The following is an 18,553-nucleotide window of genomic DNA, read 5'->3' on the forward strand; positions in this document are numbered from 1 at the left end:
ACTCGAGTATAAGCCAGGTTTTTCGCCCTTATTTTAGGCTGAAAAAGCCTCCCTCCGCTTATACTGAACTGAAGATTATTTATTAGTTTACTCTGTTGTTATTATTATTATTGTCGTTTATACTCAACTCAAGATTATTTATTAGTTTACTCTGTTATTGTTATTATTGTTGTTGTTGTTGTTATGATTATTACATTCATTATTTTTCTCTATTTATTTTATCTACAGCAAATGCTGTATTTTATTGTTTTTACCAGGGGGTTCTGTGAATTTATGATGTTGTGTTGACTGTTTATTGCCTATGTTTTGTTTGGCACTTGTTGTATTTTGTATGTCACACCTCAAGTGTTTTGTGAGCCGCCCCGAGTCCCTCTGGGAGATGGTGGTGGGATATAAATAAAATATTAATAATAATAATAATAATAATAATAATAATAATAATAATAATAATGTTTTCCTTTTTTTGACAAAAAACAACAGGAAAAAATTATTATTATTATTACTATTGTGTCCCAGAAGCATTCTCTCCTGACCTTTCACCCACTTGCCTCGTTTCGAACAGACCTCACAACCTCTGAGGATGCCTGCCACCAATGTGGGCGAAACGTCAGGAGAGAATGCTTCCGGAACATGGCCAGACAGCCCGGAAAACTCGCAGCTTTCCAGGCTATCTTCCTCTTAAACTGAAACAATACACAATAGGAATCATATTGCTTCCATAATGGATTTTTTTGTGTGATTGAGTGTCTCATTTTGGCCACACATTTTTGAGAGCAATCTTGCAGCGGGGAGTTTGTGATTCTTGGAGAATGAAACGAAACGAAAAACCCGCCCTTGCCGAAAGACAACAGGCATATTAACTTGTCCTTCATTTCAGTGAAAAAGAAGTGTCCTGGGACAGAATTAGGTTGGAGATTTTGCACAAAAAAAAAAAGACCCTGAAAATGATGATGGAGCCGCTCCAAGTCAGGACAGTTGGCAGCCGCGATTGTGATGTGTGAATGTGCCTTTTGCTCAGTATTATCTTTCTCTCTCTTTCTGGTGCTGTCAACAAAACTGCTCTTTTGCGGAGCTGGACTGAAGCCACAAGACATCAAAAAGGATGCGGAAGGAAGGAAGGACGGACGGAAAGAAGGGCCGTGCAAACCACCGCAGCCGCTTCCAAATCCTACACAATCCAAGCATTCACACGGCTGCAAAATGCAGGCCAGACCCAGAGCATCAGCAAAGCCTCGAAGCATCCCGTGACTTTTTGCAAAACATGGGATAAGGCTGTGTTTGTGCATTTCTGGGCCTCAAAGGGAACGGTATGTGCTGTGGATGCCGCGGTTCTCAAACTGGGCTCCGCTGGGCCCCGAAAGCCTCTTCCACTTGTATCCTTTTAAATTGTTATATGGTTATGTTTATTACATGTATTGCATTGTGTTGTTTTTTATCACATTGGAGAACACCCTGAGTCCCTTGGGGAGATAGGGCAGTATATAAATAATAATAATAATAATAATAATAATAATAATTATTATTATTATTATTATTATTATTATTATTATTATTATTATTTTTATTATTATTTTATTATGACACAGCAAACAAGATAGATATGCTGGATTTCGTATAATAAAATCACAAGTCGAACACTTCCCAAGTGTTGTTGTTGTTGTTATTATTATGCTGGATTTCGTATCACAAAATCACAAGTCAAACACTTCCCAAGTGTTGTTGTTGTTGTTATTATTATTATTATTACTATTATTATGCTGGCGTTCGTATCACAAAATCACAAGTTGAACATTTCCTAAGTGGTGGTGGTGGTGTTGTTGTTATTGTTGTTGTTATTATTATTATTATTATGCTGGATTTGTATCACAAAATCACAAGCCAAGCACTTCCCAAGTGTTGTTGTTGTTGTTGTTGTTGTTGTTGTTGTTGTTATTATTATTATTATTATTATTATTATTATTATTATTATTATTATTATTATGCTGGATTTCGTATCACAAAATCTCAAGTCAAACACTTCCCAAGTGTTGTTGTTGTTGTTGTTATTATTATTATTATTATGCTGGATTTGTATCACAAAATCACAAGTCAAACACTTCCCAAGTGTTGTTGTTGTTATTATTATTATTTATTATGCTGGATTTCGTATTATTGCAAAGGCTGGATGGTCATCTGTTAGGGGTGCTTTGATTGTTCTTTCTCTCTCCCACCCTGGACATCATTCTACAGATAGATGGATAGATAGATATGCACACCCCTTACCTAGTTTCCAACAGGCCTCCCAACCTCTGAGGATCCCTGCCATAGATGTGGGCGAAATGTCAGGAGAGAATGCTTCTGGAACACGGCCAGGCTCCTTCAACTACTACTTCCGTTCCGGTGCCAAGGACTATAATGAGAACGGTGCCGTTCTTCTCCATTCTGAGATGCAGCTCTCATCTCCAGAATGGCATTCCCACGGTTGTATCGGGAGAAGTTGTTTGCAAAAGAAATAAAACGAACGGGAACAATTCCCGACACGGAAAGGAGAGAGAACAGGCATCTGGGCTTCCAAAGTGGGTTTTGACAGACGGTTCCATCCCGACAGACGGCCCATCCGCCCAACGTGCCTCTCCTTCCCTCCATCCTCATTTCCACGCTGCTAATTAACGCCGTGGTCCCAGCTGGGAAACGAAGACACGGCTTCCCGTAAAGCAGCCTTTCGCAAAACGAATTAACTACCTAAAAACCCATTTAGGTCCAGAATGATCTGGTTTCTGCAAAAAGAAAAAGAAAAAGGGACAGCAACGCAGAAAACCGGCGCTTTCTTGGCTGCTCTATATTATCAGAAATGAGGACACATCCGCATTGCTCAAGCCTTTTTTGATGCGCTTCAGGGAAAATAACATAATAAAGATGACCAGGCAGATCCGCGAATCATCCCACAGAACCCAACTCTCTGCCCAACTTTGAACAGAACCAGCACTCGGATCATGCGGAAATAGTGTGTCCCGTGTCTCGGTTCCCATAAAGTTTGCAAAGCTAAAAAGCTGAACTTGACAGGAGAGAACAATTCAGGATAGGTCTGCAAACCCTTGGTCTCCCAGATGGGTTAGACTTCAGTTTGTAGGAAACAGAAACCTTCTATAAGCCTCCTGTACTAGCCTCCGCTCTCAGCCCCAGCTCCTGCCAACCTAGCGGTTCAAAAACATGCAAAGGTGAGTAGATCAATAGGTACCACTTCAGCGGGAAGGTACTAAAGGCGCCCATCCATTATATATATATATATATAGAGAGAGAGAGAGAGAGAGAGAGTGTAACACAATCCTATATATATATATATATATTGTACATAATTAGGGCCAAGTTAACAACAAAACCACTGGGCCAAATGACACCAAATTTGGCCACAGTACTCATCACTTCCCAAGGAGTGACCTTGCAGCTTCAGAGCCTGGCTGCTTCATACCTAGGGGACTCCATTGTTACCCAACTTTAACACAATTGAATAGCCTTGCAGCTTCAAAGCCTGGCTGCTTCATACCTAGGGGACTCTATTGTTGGCCAACTTAAATATCATTGAATAGCCTTGCAGCTTCAAAGCCTGGCTGCTTCGTTCCGAGGGGACTCCATTGTTACTCAACTTGAATACCATTGAATAGCCCTGCAGCTTCAAAGCCTGGCTGCTTCATACCTAGGGGACTCCATTGTTACTCAACTTGAATACCATTGAATAGCCTTGCAGCTTCAAAGGCTGGCTGCTTCGTTCTGAGGGGACTCCATTGTTACCCAACCTGAATACCATTGAATAGCCCTGCAGCTTCAAAGCCTGGCTGCTTCATATCCTCTGTAGGCCACATTCTTTGAATGTCACAAAGAAAACCCCACTTAGGACTACGCTACAGCAACGCGTGGCTGGGCACAGCTTATATACATTTACATATACATACACACACACACACACATATATATATATCCCGTTGCCACACCGCAACTCATATATATATATATATATATATATATATATATATATATATATGGAGCCCCTGGTGGTGCAGTGGGTTAAATTGCAGAGCTGCTGAACTTGCTGACCGAAAGGTTGCAGGTTCTAATCTGAGGAGCGGAGTGAGCACCCGCTGTTAGCCCCAGCTCCTGTCAACCTAGTGGTTTGAAAACATGCAAAGGTGAGTAGATCAATAGGTATCGCTCCGGCGGGAAGGTAATAAAGGTACCCATGCAACACGACCAGGCCACCTAGGCTTGGCAATGGAACCATGGCCAGAGTGGAGCACTGCCTCCAGAAAGCCGGAAATGAAAGAGGAAGCCTTTACTTATGCTCTGCGTATTTGTATGTCTTTGTTATTCGACTGTATTAAAGGCAGAGTGTTTGCCTATCTGTGTATGTTGTCATCCCCTCGGGGAGATAGAGCTGAATATAAATAAAGTGTATTATTATAATTATTGTTATTATTATTATTATGGAAAGCTATGCTATGATTCCATCTCCTTATTTGACATGACCAGGAGGACACATGCGCATCTCCTCCCCAAGTGTTACTGTGAGTCATATATTTGCACTGAGAGCGGTGGATTTCGGCTTTTGTCCTTCCAAATATTTGGAGCGTCCGATCCCGGGAACCGCAGCCAGCATGGCCGAGAGCCAGAGGTTCCGGGACCGAAAGTCCAAAACATCTGGAGGACAAATGATGGAGAATCTCTGGTGCACACATCACAATGGACTGTTGCTGCCCACAACATCCGCTGCCGATGAAGTAGTTGCTTCACATTGAACTCTTATCACACTATATATAGCCCTAATAATAATAATAATAATAATAATAATAATAATAATAATAATATCCCAGGCCTTTGGGAAGAGCCCGATATTCAGAGATGAATCCCAGACACTTGGATCTAATGTACATGTGTGCTGTGTTCTTATGTACATGTAAAATAAATAATAATAATATACAACATAATAATATACGAATAACAATAAATATAATTATATATTATATAATGATATTATAAAATACATATTTAAAAAATAATCTAATAATATCTCGAATATCCCTGTCTATACTCGAGTATAAGCCTAGTTTTTCAGCCCTTTTTTTAAGACTGAAAAAGCCCCCCTCGGCTTATACTCGGGTGAGGGTCCTGGTTGGCTTATATTTGGGTCAGCTTATACTCGAGAATATATGGTACATTTATTATTTTTCTCTATTTTTATTGGTGTTATTACATGTATTATTTTTCTCTATTATTACATTTATTTTATTCTATTTTTATTATTATTAATACATTTATTATTTCGCTCTGATCTTATTATTATTATTGCATTTATTATTTTACTCTATTTATTATTGTATTATTTTCCTGTATTTATTATTATTATTACATATATTATTTTACTCTATTATTATTAAAAGGATACATATAAGTGCATTTACATTGAAGAAGATGAGAACAATGATTTTGTTGTGACTGCGCCTTCGGGGATTATGGTTGATGGTGATGGAATTCGAAGAGGAAGAAAAAACCCTCGTGATGAGGGTTCACTGGAGGAGTTGCGCAGGAAGCGACTTAGAGAGCTATATGGGGATCTTCTGAGGAAGATTCAGATGGGGAGATGGATGCTGAGGAACAGGTGGTGGCTGGGGAAGCGGGCACTGAATGGGCACAGCCACCGGAGATGTCTGGGGATTTGGGGTCTATGGATACTTTTGAACCTGGGGTTTCTGCAGGAGTTGATCCCAATTGGGATGCTTGGAGAAGGGAGGATGGTTCTTTAAGTGTTCATGGGGCTAAGTGTGGGCAGGATGATTGGGACTCCGACGAATTGCTAGGTACTCCAGATCCACGAGCTCTAGCTGTGTGGAGTTCAGACTCTGAGTAGATTTGGGACACCTGGTGTTTGGGTGTGAGTGTTTGGTCACCCAGGAGGAAGGGGAATAAAATGGGAATGTTTGGCCACTGCACTTTGCGTGTGGCAAGGTGTTGCTGAGGCGCCATTGGGATCTCTGTGCTTTCGTGAAGACTGGACTTGGACTGTGATTCGGATCTGCTGATACCATCTTTGTGCCTTTTCGTGGACCTGGTTTGGATGACTGCACCCTCTTTGGACTCTGGATTGGTATTTGACCTGGCTTCTGTCTTCGCCCTCTGACTGACTACTTCTCCCGGCTTCTGACTACTGGTTTGTCTTTCGGAATTTCTGCTGCCTCCTGACCTGACCTTGGATTCTTCTGACGACGGCTATTCATCATCCCTTTGAGGCTCTCGGCTTAGCTGCACCGTGGAAGCAGTTTTACTGCTTTTCTAGTTTGTTTATTTTCCAACAATTAACTCTATTTGTTTTCCAAAGCTGAATTGAAGCGTTATTTAGTTTTTTATTGAATGCCAGCATGGGAAATTAGCGTGGCTCGTTTTTGAGTTACTATTGTCCAATCTCCTCTCGAAACACTGATAAGTGAAGTGTTTCAAGGATATTTCCTGTGTTTATGTTATTTTTTGGCTTATCTTCGGAATAAACTCTGTTTTGTAACTGGCGTCTGACTCTTGACAGATTTGATCAGAGTTGGACAGTCCTATCTTAAATTTGAGCTTTATGTAAAGATTCAAAAACATTTAACCTACTGATGCCGCAATTAATGTAATTTTATTGGCATCTATTTTTATTTCTGAAATTTGCCACTCTCGGCTTATAGTGGAGTCAATGTTTTCCCAGTTTTTTTGTGGTAGAATTAGGTGCCTCGGCTTATATTCGGGTCGGCTTATACTCGAGTATATACGGTATATATATATATATATATTATGCATTATGTGATCAATTATGATTGTGTGTGTATGTATATGTCTGTGTGTGTGTGTATGAGGTTCCTCCAGGAGAGATAAAGTGGGATATAAATAAATATAATAATAATAAATAATAATAATAACAACTGTAGATAGCAGATCACTTCCTGCCGTAAACAAATAGCCAGACAGAAACATTCTCTCTTTACCTCTTTTCCCTTCTGAGGCTTTCTCTTAAGGTCTTTCTTATTGCTGAACCATCTCCAATGTGAGCCATACTAAGCCATTATTATTATTGATCCTGTTATTGATACTTTATTGATCCTTACGGGCCGAGGCAGGGCATGACATTCATAAAATGCATCCACCAAAGCACATCATTAAACATACACATATGACAGGACACAGTGTAAGAAAGACAGAACTGGGTTGTTGAGTGTTTTCCGGGCTGTCTGACCATGTTCCAGAAGCATTCTCTCCTGACGTTTTGCCCACATCTATGGCAGGCATCCTCAGAGATGGTGAGGTATAAAAAGCCCTAATAATAATAATAATAATAATGATGATGCAACCTTTTGTAAAAGCGCTCAAGACTTGTCTGTTTGGTTGTGCATTTAAGCAAATCAGATCTAATTTGCCAAATACAGTAGAGAGTCTCACTTATCCAACATAAACCGGCCGGCAGAACGTTGGATAAGCGAATATGTTGGATAATAAGGAGAGATTAAGGAGAAGCCTATTAAACATCAAATTAGGTTATGATTTTACAAATTAAGCACCAAAACATCATGTTATACAACAAATTTGGCAGAAAAAGTAGTTCAATACACAGTAATGCTATGTAGTAATTACTGTATTTACGAATTTAGCACCAAAATATCACAATGTATTGAAAGCATTGACTACAAAAATGCGTTGGATAATCCAGAACGTTGGACAAGCGAGGCTTGGATAAGTGAGACTCTACTGTAGTCACTGTTGAATGTTTTTATGTTGAATGTTTTTTATATTGTGGAATGATATTTTAAATTGTAAGTCGCTTGGAGCACTCGGGTGGAGAGCAGCTAATTAAGAAATAAAGTGAAGTGAAGAAGTGAGAATACCCCCAATATCCCAGTCCCTTGGGAAGAGCCTGAAATTCAGAGACGAATCCCAGACACATTAGATCCAGACACTTGGACCCAATGCACATGCGAGGATGCCTGCCACAGATGTGGGCGACATGGCCATGGAGGCCTTTGAGGAGCACACAACGCCCGGAACCCCCCCCCCCCCCGGTCCTTCCAAGCCCCCCGCCCGGCCTGTGTCCCCACCATAAGGCTTCTGGGTCCACAAAGGAAACCCTTGTCAATCAGGCAAGCCTTGATGTCCATGCGCCCTCCTCCTCCTCCTCGTTCTTCTCCTTCATCTTCCCAGAGAGAGGCCTCCCCAGCAAGTGGCTCTTCTGGCCCCCCAGAGAAGAAGGAGGGAGGGAAGAAGGAAGGGGAAAGAAGGAAGGAAGGAAGGAAGAAAAGAAGCAAAGGAAGGAGGGAGGGAGGAGAGGAGGGAGGGAGGAAGGAAGGAAGGAAAGAGAGAGAGAGAAGAACGGAAGGAAGGAAGGAAGGAAGGAAGGAAGGAAGGAAGGAAGGAAGGAAGGAAGGAAGGAAGGAAGGAAGAAAAGAAGCAAAGGAAGGAGGGAGGGAGGAGAGGAGGGAGGGAAAGAAGAAATGTTGGTTGGCTGGAGGGAAGGAAGGAAGGAAGGAAGGAAGGAAGGAAGGAAGGAAGGAAGAGAGAGAGAGAGAGAGAGAAGGAAAGGAAGGAAAGAAGGAAGGAAGGAAGGCTGGAGGGAGGGAAGGAAAGAAGAAAAGAAGCAAAGGAAGGAGGGAGGGAGGAGAGGAGAGGAGGAAGGAAGGAAGGAAGGAAGGAAAGAAAAGAAGAAGGAAGGAAGGTTGGCTGGAGGGAGGGAAGGAAGGAAGGAAGTAAAGAGAGGGAGAGAAGAATGGAAGGAAGGAAGGAAGGAAGGAGGGAAGAAGGAAAGGAGGAAGGAAAAAAGGAGATGATAAGAGGAAGGAGGGAAAGAAGAAATGTTGGTTGGCTGGAGGGAAAGAAGGAAGGAAGGAAGGAAGGAAGAAAGGAAGGACAGAAGGGAAGCGGAAGAAGGAAAGGAGGAAGGAAGGCTGGAGGGAGGGAAGGAAAGAAGAAAATAAGGAAGGAAGGAGGGAGGGAGGAAGGAAGGAAGAGAAGAGGAAGGAAGGAAGGAAGGAAGGAAGGAAAGAAAAGAAGAAGGAAGGGCTAAAAAAGGGAAGAGAGGAAGAGAGGTTAGCCCCCCCCCCTACACACACACACACACACACACACACACAGACACCCGAACCGCAACCCCCTCCTGGGCTGGCAGACCTGTTTGCTGTCTTCCTTCCTTCCTTCCTTCCTTCCTTCCTTCCTTCCTTCCTTCCTTCTTTTCTTCCTTCTTTTCTTCCTTCCTTCTTCCTCCCGTGGGAACGAAGACCGACCCGCGACGATCGTGCAAGAATCTCTGCTTCTGCTTCTGTTTCTGCTGCTGCGAAGAAGAAGGAGGAGGAGGAGGAGGAGGGAAGTTGTGCGGGGAGCGTGGAGGAGCAGCCGCAGACGGGGTGGGGGCCCTCGGGGGGGGGGGGGGGCTCAGGGCCGGGGCTGCACCACCCACCCCTCCCTCCCTCCCTCCTTCTCTCTCTCTCTCTCTTTCTCTCTCCTTGCCTTTCCTTCCTTCCTTCCTTCCTTCCTTCCTTCCTTCCTTCCTTCCTTCCTTCTTTTCTTCCTTCTTTTCTTCCTTCCTTCTTCCTCCCGTGGGAACGAAGACCGACCCGCGACGATCGTGCAAGAATCTCTGCTTCTGCTTCTGTTTCTGCTGCTGCGAAGAAGAAGGAGGAGGAGGAGGAGGAGGGAAGTTGTGCGGGGAGCGTGGAGGAGCAGCCGCAGGCGGGGTGGGGGCCCTCGGGGGGGGGGGGCTCAGGGCCGGGGCTGCACCACCCACCCCTCCCTCCCTCCCTCCTTCTCTCTCTCTCTCTCTTTCTCTCTCCTTGCCTTTCCTTCCTTCCTTCCTTCCTTCCTTCCTTCCTTCCTTCCTTCCTTCTTTTCTTCCTTCTTTTCTTCCTTCCTTCTTCCTCCCGTGGGAACGAAGACCGACCCGCGACGATCGTGCAAGAATCTCTGCTTCTGCTTCTGTTTCTGCTGCTGCGAAGAAGAAGGAGGAGGAGGAGGAGGAGGGAAGTTGTGCGGGGAGCGTGGAGGAGCAGCCGCAGGCGGGGTGGGGGCCCTCGGGGGGGGGGGGCTCAGGGCCGGGGCTGCACCACCCACCCCTCCCTCCCTCCCTCCTTCTCTCTCTCTCTCTCTTTCTCTCTCCTTGCCTTTCCTTCCTTCCTTCCTTCCTTCCTTCCTTCCTTCCTTCCTTCCTTCTTTTCTTCCTTCTTTTCTTCCTTCCTTCTTCCTCCCGTGGGAACGAAGACCGACCCGCGACGATCGTGCAAGAATCTCTGCTTCTGCTTCTGTTTCTGCTGCTGCGAAGAAGAAGGAGGAGGAGGAGGAGGAGGGAAGTTGTGCGGGGAGCGTGGAGGAGCAGCCGCAGGCGGGGTGGGGGCCCTCGGGGGGGGGGGGGGGGCTCAGGGCCGGGGCTGCACCACCCACCCTCCCTCCCTCCCTCCTTCTCTCTCTCTCTCTCTTTCTCTCTCCTTGCCTTTCCTTCCTTCCTTCCTTCCTTCTTTCTTCCAAGGGAGTGAGTGAGCGGGGGGGGGGGGGGGCGTCCTGGCAAGTTTTCCGTGGGAGCACAAAAGCGGCCCGGGACGAGCCCGCATTGGCCGAGCGGGACACGTGGCACCGCCCCCCCCCCCCCATCTCTCTCTCTCTCTCCTCCCCCCCGGACCCCCCCTCGCCCTCCCCCGCCCGGAGAGAGACGGGCACCAGATGCTTCTCCTCTCCTTTGAGGGGGAGGCTTCTCGAGCAGCCCCCTCCCTCCCTCCCTGCCTGCCTTCTTGCCTTGCTTCTTCCCGGGAGGGGGGAGGGGGGGTCCGCCAGATGGAGCCCCCCTCTCCCCCCCCTCAGGCTCCCCACAGTCTGGCCACGCCCCCGCCCCCGAGGGCTCTCTCTCTCCCCCCCCACCCCAGGATTCCAGGGGGTCCCTGCCTCCCTCCCCTCCCTCCCTCCTTTCTTCTTTACTTCCCTTCCTTCCTTCTTTCTTTTCTTCCTTTCTATGTTTATTATTATGATCATAAGAATGATTGTAAACAGTGCTTCATAAAAGTATACAAACATTCCTCCCTCCCTCAATCCAGCCAGCCTTCTTCTCTTCCTCTCTTCCTCCCTCCATCTCTTCTTTCTTTCTTCCTTTCTTTCTTTCTTCCTCCTTCCTTCCTTTCTTTCTTTCTTTCTTTCTTTCTTTCTTTCTTTCTTTCTTTCTTTCTTTCTTTCTTTCTTTCTTCTTTCTTTCTTTCTTTCTTTCTTTCTTCCTTCCTTCCTTCTTCCTTCCTTCCTTCCTTCCTTCCTTCCTTCCTTCCTTCCTTCTTCCCTTCCTTCTCTCAATCCAGCCAACCTTCCTTCTTCAAACAGGCCTTTGAAGAAGTTCCGCCCACTGTAGACTAAACCCTGGTCCGAGCAGGTTCTTCTGACCAGTTGTTGCTTTACTCCTTGACATAACCTCACCCCAGTCTAAGGCTCTTCCCATGACCTTGTAGCACCTTAACTTCCTGTAGCACCTTAACTTCCTTCTTGTTTACAAGTTCCACTCAGTGCACTTGGCCCAGCTCATTTTATGTTTTTATTGCTGTGTTTCTCAAGTGTTTTATAATGACTGTGATTTTTAATGCCTTTTAAATTTATTTGTGTGTTTTTGTATTTGATATTATTGTATGTTGGTTTTATATCTGTAAGCCGCCCGAGTCCCTCTGGGGAGATGGTGGCGGGGTACAAAAATAAAATTATTATTATTATTATTATTATTATTATTATTATTATTATTATATTGACACAGCAAACAAGATGGAGATGCTGGATTTCATATCACAAAATCACAAGTCAAACACTTCCCAAGTGTCTAGGACTCTGTGATGTATTTTCGGATGATGCGCATAGATCCCAGTAGGGTGGCCTTTTGCAGTTGGCAGATCTTAATCCTGTCAATGTCTATTGTTTCCAAATGCCAGCTGAGATCTTTTGGCATGGCACCCAATGTGCCGATCACCACCGGACCACCTGCACTGGTTTTCTGCCAGTCTTTGAAGTTCAATCTTGAGGTCCTGATAGCGGGCTGAGTTTTTCCTGTTGTTTTTCGTCAATGCGACTGTCACCTGGGATGGCAACATCAATGATCCAAACCTTTTTCTTTTCCACAAACTGTGATGTCTGGTGTGTTGTGTTCCAGAACTTTGTCAGTCTGGATTCGGAAGTCCCACAGTCTCTTTGCCTGCTCATTTTCCATTACTTTTGCAGTACTATTATTATTATTATTATTATTATTATTATTATTATTATTATTATTATTTCCTTCTTTTCTTCCTGCCCTGTTCCTTCCTTCCTTCCTTCCTTCCTTCCTTCCTTCCTTCCTTCCTTCCTTCCTTCCTCAGAGGAGGAGGGCTAGATACCTGCCCACTCTCTCCTTTCCACCCTGGGTATAAGACTCACAAGACTAAAGGTAAACTTCTCAAGGACCAGCTGGGACCCCACTCCCTCCTTCCAACCCCTATGGAAGGTGACATCAGCCCTGGTTCCCACCAGACCTAGACAACGATGGGTTCCAAAGTGTCAACGGGCCAAGAAGCAGGACTGATGGCCACACACACACCTCCTCACCACCCTTCTTTCCTTCCTTCCTTCCTTCCTTTTTCTCCTTCCTTCCTTCCCCTTGAATCCAGGAGCACCCTGACCTCCACCAAGGATGGAACTGAGCCAAACCTGGCAGACGGAACCCCAGCCGGTGGCCTTCCCTATGCAATTCCAAAGTGGGACAAATCCTGGTCTAACTGTCTAACAGTTCAGCCTATGACGAGGAGTAATTTAACCCTTTGGCCCCGGGAAATGTGCTGAGCAAAGGCCCACCGAGGCCAGTGGCACTCAATTTAGCCCTGGCCAGAGTCCAGCCGATTTCCATCAAATTAGGCCTGGCCCAAACACAACAGGGTCTGGCTGCTTCTTTTGTAATTTATTTGCCTTGTATTTACTGGCACCCATGAATAGCAAAAGGAAGCTCTGGAATATGTGAGAGAAAGGCTGGGGGGGGGGGGTGGAACTTGTGAGTTGTTGCTTGTGTGTTTTGCTGGGAGGTCTGCACATTCCCAGGTATCTTTTTAATCTGGGTTAAATCTAGGCTTCCTGTTTTTCCCCAGGTTAAATCAACATTATCCGCCCAGGGTTGTTTGGATGTTTCTGGTTCGGCTTCTCCATCTTAGTTTGTTGCTCGATGCAAGTGGATGGACGCAACGCACAATTGCACGTCACATCACAACAGCGGCCCCTTGATGCTCCAAGTCACAACTTGGGCCGTTTTACTTTTAATTACTCTGATTTTATCTACTTGGATTTTAATGTATTGTCCATGATTTTATTTTGTGTATTGCTGGAATGTTTTATGTTTTTGTCAAATATGTTGTGTCCTTGTTTCGGGCTTGTCCCTGTTGTGAGCCGCCCCGAGTCCCTTCGGGGAGATGGGGCGGGATATAAAAATAAAGTTTATTATTATTATTATTATTATTATTATTATTATTATTATTATTATTATTATTATTTTCCTGCAGATTTCCTGCAGTTGGCAAGTCCCGTCGCGGCACCTTTCTTGCCAGGATCCGACAAAGAGACAAGCGCTGCCCAGAGTTTTGTGCCAAGGCCCGTGCGTGGCTTCGGAACAAAAGGGATCGCGATGCTCAGGGCCGGGTCCAGAAGGTTCTGAATGCTCAGGATATCATTGGACTAGACCACAGGTAAGTAAAGAGACCTCCAAAGACAATCTGGATGGTCTCATAAGGTAAGGAAAGGGACCCTCAAAGGCCATCTAGATGATCTCATCAGGCCATCAGAAGACCATAGATAAGAAAAGGGACCTCAAAGACCACCTAGGTGGTTTCATAAGACCATCGGTAAGGAAAGGGACCCTCAAAGGCCATCTAGATGATCTCATCAGGCCATCAGAAGACCATAGATAAGAAAAGGGACCTCAAAGACCACCTAGGTGGTTTCATAAGACCATCGGTAAGGAAAGGGACCCTCAAAGGCCATCTAGACGGTCTCATAGGACCATCGGTAAGGAAGGTGACCTCCAAAAGCCATCTAGATGGTCTCAAAAGGCCGGAGCTAAGCAAAGAGACCTTCAAAGACTATCTAGACCAGGGGTCCCCAAACTAAGGCCCGGGGGCCACATGCGGCCCATCGAAGCCATTTATCCGGCCCCCACAGCACAAAGGCAGAAGGGGGTTGGGCTAAATGACCCAAGGGTTCTCCTCTTCTCTTCTATTATTATTATTATTGTTGTTGTTGTTAATATTATTAACATTGAGGTGGAGAGGCCATCTGTCAGGGGTACTTTGCTTGTGCTTTTGGTGCAAAAAGGCAGAAGGGGGTTGCACTCAATGGCCCAAGGGGTCTCTTCCAACCCTCTTTATTATTGTTGTTGTTGTTGTTGTTGTTATTGCTTGGTGGCCAACTATAGTCCGGCCCTCCAATGGTCTAAAGGATCGTGAACTGGCCCCCTGCTTAAAAAGTTTGGGGACCCCTGATCTAGACAATCTCATAAGACCATAGGTAAGCAAAGAGACCTCCAAAAACCAGGTAGACTTAGGTCAACCCTAAGTCTAAAGTTTAGGACAAGGGCCTGGTAAATCACCTTGGGGGGCTACATCCGGCCCCCAGGCCTTAGTTTGGGGACCCCTGGACTAGACAATCCCCTAAAGAACCTGCTTCCCATCAAGACCTAAAATCTGTCCTGGGCCCAGACTGTGGTCTCCACCCAAGGATATGGCTCACTCCTACTCATCGGACTCATGCGCTTTGTCCATTTGCCCTGTTTTCAAAAGCGAGTTGCGCCAGCGCAGTTCAGTCAGTGCAGTCCAATCTGGCCAAACAAGGATTCAAAGGAAGGAGCCAGGCTTCAAAGCGGCTCTTTGATTGAGGGTGCGACTCCAGCTGCTCCAGAAAACGGCCAGGCTTTGAGGCTGCAAGGCTATTCCCTGCTATTCCACCTGGCCAACAAAGGATTCCCATAAGCCACAGCAACACGTGGCCAGGCAAAGCTAGTTTTATATAAAGTTTTATTATTATTATTTTAGTATGACACAGCAAACAAGATACACATGCTGGATTTCGTATCACGAAATCACAAGTCGAACACTTCCCAAGTGTCTAGGACTGTGTGATGTATTTTCGGATGATGCGTGCAGATCCCAGCAGGGTGGCCTTTTGCAGTTGGCAGATTGTGATTTTGTCAATGTCTATTGTTTCCAAATGCCGGCTGAGCTCTTTTGGCACGGCACCCAGTGTGCCCATCACCACCGGGACCACCTGTACTGGTTTCTGCCAGAGTCTTTGCAGTTCAATCTTGAGGTCCTGAGAGCGGCTGAGTTTTTCCTGTTGTTTTTCGTCAATGCGACTGCCACCTGGGATGGCGACATCAATGATCCAAACCTTTTTCTTTTCCACAACTGTGATGTCAGGTGTGTTGTTGTTATTATTATTATTATTATTATTATTATTATTATTATTATTATTATTATTATTATGTGTATTTTCAGAAACGACAACAGAAGCCTCTCTCCGTCCAGGTCTAACACGGCCCCGAACGGCCCTTTGCGGCCGACAGAAGTGATGCCAAACCACCTTCAGCGCCTTCCATCTCGGCCGTCGATGTTTGAGGCCGGAAGACTCCACAAACAGCATTTCATTGGATTCCTAATGTCTTTTGGCTGATGTTTTGGGCGGGCTTTGGTGGCTAAAGGCTTCCATAGGTGGGCCGGAGGCAGAGCGACTCGCACCCGCGCTCCCACTCACGCTTTGAGCCACTCTGCCGCCCACCCACGCCAAAGAAAATAATAAAACAATGCATTTGTGTTTTTGCAACCGGTTGTCTCACCGTGGTTAATGGGTGTCACTTCGTTCTGTGTTCCACTGACTCCATCCAACTACTGCTGTGCTGCTAATACTCTGACAATTGGTTATGGGCCCAGCCTGACCAGTACATAGACTGGACCAGATTACTGGAGTTTGGAGTGGAGAGAAAGTTGGAGCTGCGAGTGTGACCAGAAAAGCGGGTCCCATCTCTGGTCACACTCGCAGCTCCAACTTTCTCTCCACTCCAAACTCCAGTAATCTGGTCCAGTCTATGTACTGGTCAGGCTGGGCCCATAACCAATTGTCAGAGTATTAGCAGCGCAGCAGTAGTTGGATGGAGTCAGTGGAACACAAAACGAAGTGACACCCAGAGATGTTGGTAAAACTATATACAAAGTTTTACTGTAAGCAGTAATAAAGACAAACAGACTTGCAGACGAACACAGGACTCTCACTCTCAGCAGACTCAGAACAGAACAGAACGGATGCAATCAGCAATGCATACACACTTGTGTCTGGACACTCCCCAGCTCCAGCCACACATCAAGGTCAACACAGCTTCTTAGTAATTAACTCTTTCAAGACTATAATACACTCTGGATGATGCAATCAGTATGCAATACAAGCAAGACACAAATTTCATTTAAACACTATCAATACACAAATCCCACATTAACAATCTTTGCTTTGTTATAAGCAACGCTTTGTTGTGATATGTGTGTATTCAAAAGGGAGGATATGACAGAAGCATCGTTGCTCAAACCGCGACTGACCGTCTCCAGCCATGAGGCCAAATCGGAGTGACCACGCTCTGGAAACGGCAATCTGTGCCTGTCTAAGTGAACGATGCCGCTTCCACTTAATGAGCTGATTGAAAGAGAAGCCTTTCCTCCCGACGCCCGTCTCTCGCCAACACGAAGCGACAGCCGCAGGAACCTCTCCGGCGTCTCTGAGCGGAAGTAACGCAGAGAACGAGACGGGATCCGCTCCCGAGTTACACAACCTCACGCCACAGGCCGACCCGAAAGCGGACGGGATGACAAGACGGCAAAGAGATAGAACGCCACATCCATTCCGCAACTTTCCAAGCATTTCTTCAGGCCTTCTTAGTGGCGTACAATTACGTCCCACTTGAGTAAGTAAAGAACCAGCGGAAGTTACCGTATATACCATGTTTCCCCGAAAATAAGACAGTGTCTTATATTAATTTTTGCTCCCAAAGATGCTCTAGGTCTTATTTTCAGGGGATGTCTTATTTTTCCATGAAGAAGAATTCACATTTATTGTTGAACAAAAAAATGAACATTTATTATATACTGTACAGTAGTTGTCATCACAAATCAGCATAACCAGAGAAACTGTAAATCCTATCAAGAATTTCTTGTTACTACCATTATTTCCATGTACAACTGGTATGTACATTTACCAATCCTGCATGCTCTGATGTTTTGTTCGGCAGGCGCTGGGCATGCTTCCAAACAAAAACTTTACTAGGTCTTACTTTCGGGGGAGGCCTTATATTTAGCAATTCAGCAAAATTTCTACTAGGTCTTATTTTTCGGGGATGTCTTATTTTCGGGGAAACAGGGTACTCGAGTATAAGCCCGTTGCTGTGGCGCAGACGGCAGAGCAAGCCATTGCAATTAATCACTGACCAGGAGGTCATAAGTTCGAGGCCCGCTCGGAGCTATGTTGTTGTTGTCTTTGTCCTGTGTTAAAAAGGCATTGAATGTTTGCCTAATATATGTAATGTGATCCGCCCCGAGTCCCCTTCGGGGTGAGAAAGAAGGGCGGGATATAAATGATGTAAATAAATAAATAAATAAATAAATAAGTCGACCCTAATATAAGCCGAGGCACCTCATTTTACCACAAAAAAAACTGGGAAAATGCGTATAGGCGTATTGCAGAAGCATTCTCTTCTGACGTTTCGCCCACATCTATGGTGGGCATCCTCAGAGGTTGGGAGGTGCTTTGGTTCTTTTGGAAGCTTTAGAGGCGTCTCCAAGGATGCCGGCCCACCAAGCCGGTTCTCGACACCAGCCATGCCTCCGGTGTTGCCCTCTCTCTCTCTCTCGTCCTAATTCCGCAGAGTTGAAGGCAGGACCTGCCAATCATCCCGGGCGGGCCGTCACCACGGGACCCGGTTATATCACAATCCCATTGCGTTTGCCCTCTTTGCCTGGAGCGCATCGCATGACGTTGTGACTGTCCTGGTTCTGTACGGATGTTGGATCGTTGGGAAATCAATCGTTTTCTCACTGGAAATAATTCATTCGCTCCCTCTGATAATTGGGCTGGAAAGGGAGGACTGAGGGAGAGAGGGTGGTCTAGAAATAAAGTATTATTATTATTATTATCATTATTATTATTATTATTTATTATTAAGAGTGGGATTCCAACGAGAATCCTCAGAAAACCATGATATGTTTTCCAGCTTGTTTTTATGAAATTCTAAATTGTATTTTTTTTTTTTTACAGAGCAGAGTAGTGCAATATGGCAAGTTCTGGAAAAGTTTAAAAAGTAACTATGAAAAGCAGTAAAAAAAGTATAACAAGCAGTCATTTGGGAGAGATAAAGCAGGTTGTTACCTTCCCGAAGAAGTGGTACCTATTGATCTACTCACATTGGCATGTTTTTAAACTGCTAAATTTACAGAAGTTGGGGCTAACAGCAGGAGCTCACCCCACTCCCCGGATTCAAACCGCTAATCATTCAATCAGCAAGGTCAGC

The 18,553-nt window shown here is 45.1% G+C and overlaps 1 protein-coding gene and 1 long non-coding RNA gene across 4 annotated transcripts in view; one reads left to right on the plus strand and one right to left on the minus strand.

The window, feature by feature from the left end:
* tmem200b (transmembrane protein 200B) overlaps positions 1-9,247 on the minus strand; it is an 18,687-nt gene extending 9,440 nt beyond the window's left edge. For 2 of the 3 annotated variants that reach the window (XM_062962832.1, XM_062962833.1), the window contains exon 1: positions 9,157-9,247. The gene's annotated coding sequence lies outside the window, so the exon portion shown is untranslated. Of the gene's footprint in view, positions 1-2,262; positions 3,204-9,156 lie in introns of those variants that run through there. The other variant, XM_062962835.1, reaches the window with a different exon arrangement.
* Positions 9,248-12,089: 2,842 nt separating this feature from the next.
* Positions 12,090-15,828, plus strand: LOC134293849 (uncharacterized). The gene is made up of 2 exons (XR_010000813.1): positions 12,090-15,425; positions 15,504-15,828. It is a non-coding gene; the product is annotated as an uncharacterized LOC134293849 (long non-coding RNA).
* The last annotated feature ends 2,725 nt before the right edge of the window (positions 15,829-18,553 follow it).

Source organism: Anolis carolinensis, unplaced genomic scaffold (genome assembly GCF_035594765.1).
Source record: "Anolis carolinensis isolate JA03-04 unplaced genomic scaffold, rAnoCar3.1.pri scaffold_10, whole genome shotgun sequence".
Lineage (NCBI taxonomy): Eukaryota > Metazoa > Chordata > Lepidosauria > Squamata > Dactyloidae > Anolis > Anolis carolinensis.